The following is a 10,321-nucleotide window of genomic DNA, read 5'->3' as shown; positions in this document are numbered from 1 at the left end:
AATGGCATCACAGGGTGATGTCTTGACTTGCCTGTGAATTGTATTTAAGTGAGGCAAAGTTGCAGGACACCTTCAGCCTCACTCTTTCTTCCTAAGTCATTGAAGTCCAGTGGCAAGGCAAGAGTCAAGATGACTAGTAATGGCCTAGGATGCAGTGGATGACCTTTGCCTCTTTGATGCCTGACCAAGTTCTAAGTGCTGAATGGCCCTTGTTTCAACTGCCTTCATGGACATTAGAACAAATTGTTCTCCTCCATCCATTCTGTCAAAAAAGTCTTCACATGCTGGAGGTAGACATCCTCCTAACTCACCAACAGGTTTGAGGCCTGTTGGTCACCCTCAGCCTAGTTTAGCCCATTTGTTGAGACAGTTTTGTCAGAATGTGGTTGTTAGGCACGATACAGTTTTTTGGAGACACAGGTGAGATTTGGGTGAGTCATGTGAACATCAAAGGGGGATGAGTAGCCCTGAAAAGTGTTTAAAAATTGTAAGGTATATGTGAACACAAGAAATGTAGTGGGGTGAATTAAAAAAAATGATATATCTCTGAGTCTATGTTTGTATGGGAGGGGGATTTCATCAGATGCACATCAACAACTTCTAATATAAATTTTTTTTCTTTTTTTCTTTTATTCTATTTAATTCATTTAACATATTTAGTTTTCAGCATTGATTTTCACAAGAGTTTGAATTATGAATTTTCTCCCCACTCCAAGATGGCGTATATTCTGGTTTCCCCATTCCCCAGTTAGCCCTCCCTTCTGTCACCCCACTCCCCTCCCATCCCCCTTTCCCTTCTTCTCTTGTAGGGCAAGATAAATTTCTATGCCCCACTGCCTATGTATCTTATTTCATAGTTGCATGCAAAAACTTTTATTTTTGTTTTTGAACATCTGTTTTTAAAACTTTGAGTTCCAAATTCTCTCCCTTCTTCCCTTCCCACCCACCCTCCCTAAGAAGGCAAGCAATTCAACATAGGCCACATGCGTAGCATTATGTAAAACCCTTCCACAATACTCATGTTGCAAAAGATTAACTATGTTTTGCTCCTTCCTAACCTATCCCCCTTTATTGAATTTTCTCCCTTGACCCTGTCCCCTTTTTGAAAGTGTTTGTTTGTGATTACCTCCTCCCCTTGTCTGCTCTCCCTTCTATCATCCCCCCCCCCTTTTATGTTCTTCCTCTTTCTTTCCTGTGGGGAAAGATATCCAATTGAGTGTGTATGGTATTCCGTCCTCTGGTCAAATCCAATGAGAGCAAGATTTACTCATTCTTCCTCACCTGCCCCCTCTTCCCTTTGTACAGAGCCACTTTTTCTTGCTACTTTTATATGAGATAATTTACCCCATTCTATCTCTCCCGTTCTCCCTCTCACAATATATTCCTCTCCTATCTCTTAATTTGATTTTATTTTTTTAGATATCATCCCTTCATATTCAACTCACCCTGTGCCCTCTGTCTATATATATATATATGTGTATATCTATATCTATATCTATCTATCTATCTATATATATATACACACATATATATACATATATATACACACACATATATATGTATATATATAAAAATATATACATATACATATACCTACATATAAACATACATAGACACACACATATATATATGTATATATATATATGCATATTCCTTTCAGCTACCCTAATCCTGAGGTCTCATGAATCATACACATCATCTTTCCATGTAGGAATTCAAACAAAACAATTCAACTTTAGTAAGTCCCTTATGATTTCTCTTTCTTGTTTACCTTTTCATGTTTCTCTTGATTCTTGTGTTTGAAAGTCAAATTTTCTATTCAGCTCTGGTCTTTTCACTGAGAAAGCTTGAAAGTCCTTTATTTTATTGAAAATCCATATTTTGCCTTGGAACGTGATACTCAGTTTTGCTGGGTAGGTGATTCTTGGTTGTAAGCCTAGCTCCATTGACCTCCAGAATATAGTGTTCCAAATCCTTCAGTTCATTAATGTGGATGCTGCTAGATCCTGTGTTATTCAGATTGTTTTCCCACAATACTGAAATTGTTTCTTTCTGGCTGCTTGATGTATTTTCCCCTTGACCTGGAACCTCTGGAATTTGGTGACAATATTCCTAGGAGTTTTCTTTTTGGGATCTTTTTGAGGAGGCAATCTGTGGATTCTTTCTATTTCTATTTTACCCTCTGGCTCTAGAATATCAGGGCAGTTCTCCTTGATAATTTCTTGAAAGATGATAGCTAGGCTCTTTTTTTTGATCATAGCTTTCAGGTAGTCCAATAATTTTTAAATTATCTCTCCTGGATCTATTTTCCAGGTGAGTGGTTTTTCAAATGAGATATTGCACATTGTCTTCCACTTTTTCATTTCTTTGGTTCTGTTTTATAACATCTTGATTTCTCATAAAGTCACTAGCTTCCACTTGCTCCAATCTACTTTTTAAGGTAGTATTTTCTTCAGTGTTCTTTTGGACCTCCTTTTCCATTTGGCTAATTCTGCCTTTCAAGGCATTCTTCTCCTCATTGGCTTTTTGGAGTTCTTTTGCCATTTGAGTTAGTCTATTTTTTAAGGTGTTGTTTTCTTCAATATTTTTTTCAGTATTTCTTTGGGTCTCCTTTACCAAGTCATTGACTAGTTTTTCATGGTTTTCTTGCATCCTTCTCATTTCTCTTCCCAATTTTTCCTCTATTTCTCTAACTTGCTTTTCCAACTCCTTTTTGAGCTCTTCCATGGCCTGAGACCAGTTCATGTTTTTCTTGGAGGCGTTTGATGTAGGCTCTTTGACTTTGTTGACTTCTTCTGGCTGTATGTTTAGGTATCCTTTGTCACCAAAGAAAGATTCCAAAGTCTGAGTCTGAAGCTGAGAGCTTTTTCACTGCCTGGCCATGTTCCCAGCCAACTGACTTGACCCTTGAGTTTTTCGTTGGGGTATGACTGCTTATAGAGTAAAGAGTACTTTGTTCCAAGCTCAAAGGGATGCACTGTTGATTTCAGAGGTATTTCTATACAGCCAGCTCTGTCACACCAGCTCTCCTCCTTCCCAAGAACTGACAACCCGGACCTGATGCAAATCTTAAGCAGGCTCTGCCCTCCTGCTCTGATCTGCCACTTAATGCCTCCCACCAGGTGGGCCTGGGGCCAGAAGCAACTGCAGCTGTAGTTCTGTAGCTGCACCACCCCTGCTGTCCCTGGGGTGGTGGCCAAACTGTGCACTCTTTTCACTCTGTCTCCTGCAGCTTTTCCCACTAAACGTCTCTGTTGTCTTTGGTGTTTGTGTGTTGAGAGGACAGGTAACTGCCACAGCTCACTGATTCAGCGTGCTAGGGCCTGTTCTGCCCAGCTCCTGGTCTGGTTGGTCCTGCCGCTGCCCACTCTGGGCTCCACTCCCCTCCACTCCGTGCAGGATAGACCTCATCTAGTGACCCTCCCAGCTGTCCTGGGCTGCATCCCTGCTTCCCTCTGCTGTTTTGTGGGTTCTGCAGTTCTAGAATTTGTTCAGAGCCATTTTATAGGTTTTTGGAGGGACCTGATGGGGAGCTCACACAAGTCCTTGCTTTCCAGCTGCCATCTTCTCTAATATCAAAATTTAAGAGGGCTGTGTGTGGCCACATACTTGTGCCTGCAACTGATAGGCAAGATAGGAACAGGATGCGAATTTAGTCTCTCCTCTCCCTACACTCTATTGACCACGCCATAAGATAAAATAGGTAAGTAACAAATAATATATCCTGTTGGCAGGTAAGATAGGACAAAATATACACACTGAGAAAAAAAATAGGAAGAGAGAATAGGACTTCCTACAATCAGTACACTTGAGTTTACCCCTTTGCCAAATATGCTATTTACGTTTAAGTCTACTTCCCCTGAACTCTATATGTACCTATAGAAGAGTATGTTGCACAGACTTTTGGGGGGCAATGTTTTATCCATACACTTTTGACTCTGCTCCTTTAGTCAACACTCCTTCCTCAAATTTAATGAAGCCAGAGTGATTGATATATACTTCTAATGATGGATGGAAGTACACTGAGAGTGTTCATGAGGTGTAGGATTAGAAATACAGTCCTCTATGAACTTTGATGGAGAAATAATTGTAGCAAACATAGTAGTAGTAGAGTTCTGGGTACATAAACTGCCAACGCAGTTTGTCGGCTGTGACAGAGAGTCTCAGAACATGTGTAAAACAACCTAATCTTTGGCACATTATTTCAACTCTTGAGGCTTCAATTTTCTCATCTGTAAAATAAAACAGTTGCATATAGGCACTAAACAACTGTTTGTTGACTTGAATAATATGATTGCCTCTGAGACAGAGAAAAATAGAAAAATTCTTCATAGCAGTGGACATGAAAATGGAATCATTTAGATGGGAGGAACAAGCTTAACTGAGATAGCTGTTCTTATGTTGTTTTGGAGGGAGACAGTTATTGTAGCAGCTGGAGGAGTGAGAGAGAGAGAGACAGAGAGAGAGAGAGAGAGACAGAGAGAGACAGAGAGACAGAGAAAGACAGAGACACAGAGAAAAAGGCAAAAACACAGAGAGAGATAAAGACACAGAGAAAGAAAGAGACAGATACAGAGAGAAATATTTTTGCCATTCTAGTCTAGAGATTAAGACTGTGCTATGTGAGTTGAGTTCTTCCAGTCACGTCTCCACTTATTCAAACACTTGAGAAAGGTGTGAAAGGGATGGACCGAAGGTGAGATCTGTGAAAAGCCAGTTAAATGCTTAAATCTTCTCCCTCCCACTCTTTCCCCCCTCTGCCTTTCATTAGTAGGCATTTACTCCAAGGCTGTCTTTGTTCCTTAAATTGTTCATTGTTCCTAATTTGCAAGGTGTTTTAAAGCTAGTTTACACTTGATTTAAAACAGTAATCAGTCATAATTGCTTAGTGACTTGTTTTCATTCTTAATTTATTAATAATTTAATATCTCCTTATTAGCAGAGAAGAAAAACCATTTATCCCAGGCTACGTTTGAGTGATGAGTAAATAGAAATAAATGGTGTAAGCAGACTTGTTAAAACCAGGATACTTTTCTGAAAAGCATGCAGCCACAGTAAGAATACACTTCCTTCACTGTCTTTTCTTTAGAGGCTAGTTTTTTTTTTCCCAGGTGCAGTGGTAAGTGAAGTGGGGTGGTGCACAGCTGGGTGGCTTAGTAAATAATGTGCCTTAGTGAATAGTGTGCCTGGCCTAGGGTGAGGAAGATATCTTCCTGAGTGCAAATCTGGCCTCTGACACTAGCTATGTGATCCTGGGCAAGTCATTAAACCCTTTTTCCCTCGGTTTCCTCATCTGTAAAATGACCTGGAGAAGGAAATGGCAAATCATTCCAGTATCTTTGCAAGAATACCCTAAATGGGGTCACTAAGAATCAGACGCAACTAAAATGACTAAACAAAAACAACAAATCATAAGTGAAGGTGTTAACTAAAGGACAGTCATGTACTAAGGGAAGGATTATTAGCCTATTTGTTGAGACAGTTTTATCAGGGTGTGGTTACTGGTCTTCAGCTTCTTGGAGCCACAGGTCAGATTTGGGTGAATCATGTGGGCACCCAAGGTGGATAAGCAGTCCTGAAAGGTGTTAAAAAAAACAAATTATAAGGTATATGTGAACACAAGATCCACTAAGGAAGGATTAGGAAGAAACGAAATAGATCTACATTACTCTACATTACAATAATTGGGATAGGGCCCTCATGAGAAGTGATTTTCTCCTTACTGCTGCAAACCCTGCCAGATGGTGCCATACACTGTTCATATTTAAATTGATTTAATGATTTTAGGACTGAACAGCATTTTTTTCCTAGCGATTGATTTATAAAACCATAAAGAATGCTTTGTCTCATTGCTATAAAGAATAGTTATGAAATCCCATGAGATAAAGATAATAATAATAATTCACAGTGTGGTTAGCATTTAATGATTTATGTAAGATTTTTATAAGAATAATTCCATGATTTATGTAGTATAATATTATCCACATTTTACATAAGGAAATTGGAGCTCTGAAAGGTAAAATATCTTAAATATTTAAAACAAATATTCACATGAATTAAATAGAAAGTGAGACAATCTTGCTTTTGGTGACATGATTAGTAAATATTGAAGATGAAATTTAAATCAAAATTTCTTATGTAATATCTAGCATTCTTCCCAGTAGACATGTAGGACTGTGTAGGACACACACTATCCCTAAACCACTTCTTTTCTTGATTGGTAGGACTTAATAAGTCTGTAACCTATAGGATTAGTCTTAGAGAATACAGGGATACCCTTCCCCACCCCACATGACGAGATGAATTGGAAGTGTCCTTCTTTGTTATATTAACTTTCAAAAAAATTAAGGAAATTTGTATATATGTATACATACACATACACATATATATATATACACATACACATATATGTGTGTGTGTATATATATATATGTAAGTATGCATATGCACACACACACACAAACAAACACAATTTTAAAGAACTATAAACCAAATAATCATGTGCTTTGTTTTAGAGGTAACATTTTGTACATTTTTGGTTAGAACTTCTTTCACTAATGAAAAGTTGATTTCTGAATCTGAAGATTTTGCTATGGTTGATGAATGGTTTGGCTTGTCGTGATTTTCCTTTATGCTGTCTCATTTTCATTTTTATTTTTATTTTTCTGCTGAGGGCATATTGGATTCTGCAATGTTCTCAATCCTTTGCTTGAAATAGTATATGCAATTAAAAAAGATGTGGCAGGTAAATAAAATTTCAGATTTCAGTTAAACACAAAAATCTGGGGAATCTCCCTATTCTTGTCAGCTAACAATTACCAACAAGACTGTTGAGGAGGAGGGACAGTACAGGAGAAACAGTAATGGCTTTAGAATCAGAAGACTTGGCTTCCAATAGTGCCTTCGATGCTTATTTCCTGTAAGACATTGAATAAGTAATTTAATGTACCTGGGTCTCTGATTCTTCATCTGTACAAAGAGTAGGTATAGTGTCATATTTCCCTTGCAAATATGATGAAGAAGAGCAAGGTAGGGCATTAAAAATACAAAAATCACTTCATGATATCTGAAGACATATGGCATGATATGTCATTTATAAATCTGGAGAACGAACCAATGAATCCTAAGCATTTACTCAAATTACATTTACAAGAGACTTCCTTTCAATATTCCTTTACTTTTCTGGGGGGAGAAGTATTCTGATTTGATTTTGTACAAAGATTATAGCAAAACTAACTGTGGTTCTTTAAATAGTAGATTGATGTAGGAGAATCAGAAAAATAGAACCAATTGTTTTTTGTGGCAGAGATTAATTAGTTGAGAGAGAGAGACAAACAAATAAAGGGGGAGAGAGAGAGAGAGAGAGAGAGAGAGAGAGAGAGAGAGAGAGAGAGAGAGAGAGAGAGAGATAGGAGAGATTGAGAGATAGGAGAGATTGAGAGAGAGAGAGATTGAGAGAGAGAGAGAGAGAGAGAGAGAGAGAGAGAGAGAGAGAGAAGGAATATAGACATCTATTAATTTTGAGAACCAAAGAATGTGTTTTAATTTCCTCATTGCTTACATAGGCAGTGTGACATAATAGAGAGATGGCCTTGATGCTAAAAAGACCTGTCTTCTCCTCTGACACATTGATTTTGTGATTCTGAACTGATTTGGTGATTTGGGTGGGACTGTGATTTGATGATTTTTTTGACCGAAGGGCATTAAGTTTTTTGTGTCCTAAAACAAGGCATTTGATATCCAAGTTTTTAAGGAAACTCCAAAGCTACAATTTTCAAGCAGAGATAGTTTTCTCACGTGGGAGGTATCTACACTAATGAGATCAGAGGTTCAGTCCCTATCTCTCCCCATATCCTTTCTTGAATCTGATAACTAAAAGTATATATATATATGCATATATATATGTATATATATAATATTAGAAATGTTAATTGTAGTAAGACATGGAAAATGAATTAACACTTGGCATGAAGAGCTCAGAACATACATTTTTGTAAATTTCTTAATTTTAAAAATTAAGACAACAGATTATTTCAGAATTTTACCTCTTGTATATGTAGTGTCTACCTCCTCTTATATTGAACTTTGAGACAAGCTGCTTCAAGGCCAAGGGAAAAATCTTCTATTCTGCATTTTAGGTAACAGTCTTTGCTGAAACAGAGGGAGGGAAGGAGAGAGAGAGAGAGAGAGAGAGAGAGAGAGAGAGAAAGAGAGAGAGAGAGAGAGACAGAGACAGACAGACAGAGACAGAGACAGAGAGACAGAGAGAGAGACAGAGAGAGACAGAGACAGTGAGAAAGAGACAGAGAGAGAGAAAGGGAGGAAGAGAGGGAGGGAGGAAGGGAGAGAAACTCATCTGGTAATCTCTCAGATGCAAGCCATTTTGGAATTACAATTTATAATATTCTCAGGTTAGGGACAAAATTCTACAATAAGACACATCATAGTTACATATCCCAGGTTAAACTTCATTTAAAATTTTGCTTCATCAAATAGAACAATAGTCCCTTAACTACTGGCTGGCCTCAGAGAATCATTTTTCTTAAACCATTCAATGCTTCTTCAAACTGTGTCTTCCAAGGATTCTCCTTTCCAACCTGTCAAAGTTTAACTTATGGGCTACTTCCACTAAGTAATGTAATCAAAAACTTTTTTCTTCTCTTAGGCTAATCATTACTTTAATATCGTCAAGGCCTAAGGGAAAAGAGCACTCCTCTTAAGTGGGACAGGCAACAGCCTCTTTCCCCTATCTAGTCATGGCTCTAATTCTGTCATCTGGAAGAACAAAATTCTTCCCTGAAATTTTTAATGTTTTTTTCACAAATAAATTAATTATGCTTTAGTTAAGGGAAAGGGGGGATTATTCAGTTTAAGACATTTTTTAGAATTGATAGTTAAAGACAGACTGACAAGTTTTTGTTGCAAAGGTGCAATTAAGGACTTTAAAGTACTATTCTAACATTACTTTGTAATATGGAACCTGATGAGGAAAGGATTGGGGATGGGTGTCACTATCTTTCCATAGCACTTCAAGGGCATGCATACACTAAAACCTGTATTTAGAAGCTCTTATCAAAATTGTTTATGTTATGTCTGGGCAGTAAGATGATACGATTATTTTAATTTTAATTTTCCCCAGTTAATAGCATTTTGTTTTTTTTTTTCTATTTACATGCAAAGATAGTTTTCCACATTCACTTTTATAAGATTTTGAGTTCCAAAGTTTTTTTTTTTCCTCTCTCTCTCCCCTCTCTCTTCCCCAAGACAGCAGCATGTAATCTGATATGGGCAATATGTGTACAATTGTGTTAGATATATTTCCACATTAGTCTTGTTGTGAAAGAAGAATCAGAACTAAAGGAAACAACCACAAGGAAGATAAAAAGAGAAAACAGTATGCTGCAATCTGCATTGAGTCTCCATAGTTTTTTTTCTCTGCGTGTGGACAGCACTTTCCATCAGGTGTCCCTTGGAATTGTCTTAGATCATTGCATTGCTGAGAAAAACTAAGCCTATTAAAGCTGGTTAGCATACAATGTTGCTATTACTGTGTACAATGTTCTACTGGTTCTGCTCACTTCACTCAGCAACAATCCATATAAACCTTTCCAGGTTTTCCTGAAATCCAGCTGTTCATCATTTCTTATAGAATAATTACAATCCATTACATTCATATGCCACAACTTTTTCAGCCATTCCCCAATTGATGGTTATCCCCTCAAGTTCTAATTTCCAATCTTTTGGCACCACCAAAAGTGGTACAGCTGGGTCAAAGCCTATGCACAATTTTTTAGCTCTTTAGGCATAGTTCCAAATTGTTCTTCAGAATCATTGGATCAGTTCACAACTCCACAAACAAAGCATTAGTATTCCAATTTTCCCACATCTTCTCTAACATTCATCATTTTCATTTTTTTTGGTCATATTAGCCAATCTGTTAAGTGTGAGTTAGTACCTCAGAGTTGTTTTAATTTGCATTTCTCTAATCAATAGTCATTTAGAGCATTTTTTCATGTGGATATAGATAGCAGTAATTTATTCCTCATAAAACTGCATGTTCCTATCATTTGACAAAGTATCAATTGGGAAATGACTTGTATTCTCATAAATTTGACTCAGTTCCATATTTTAGAAATGAGGCCTTTATCAGAGACACTGGCTATAAAAATCACTTCTCAGGTTTCTGCTTTCTTTCTAATTTTGGTCGCATTGGCTTTGTTTATGAAAAACCTTTTTAATTTAATGCAATCAAAATTATCCATTTTGATGCAGTTATTTTAAAGTAAAGCTATTTAATGAAATTGTATAATAAGAAAAATAG

Source organism: Trichosurus vulpecula, chromosome 1 (genome assembly GCF_011100635.1).
Source record: "Trichosurus vulpecula isolate mTriVul1 chromosome 1, mTriVul1.pri, whole genome shotgun sequence".
Classification (NCBI taxonomy): domain Eukaryota; kingdom Metazoa; phylum Chordata; class Mammalia; order Diprotodontia; family Phalangeridae; genus Trichosurus; species Trichosurus vulpecula.
Note: the sequence above shows the minus strand (reverse complement) of the source record.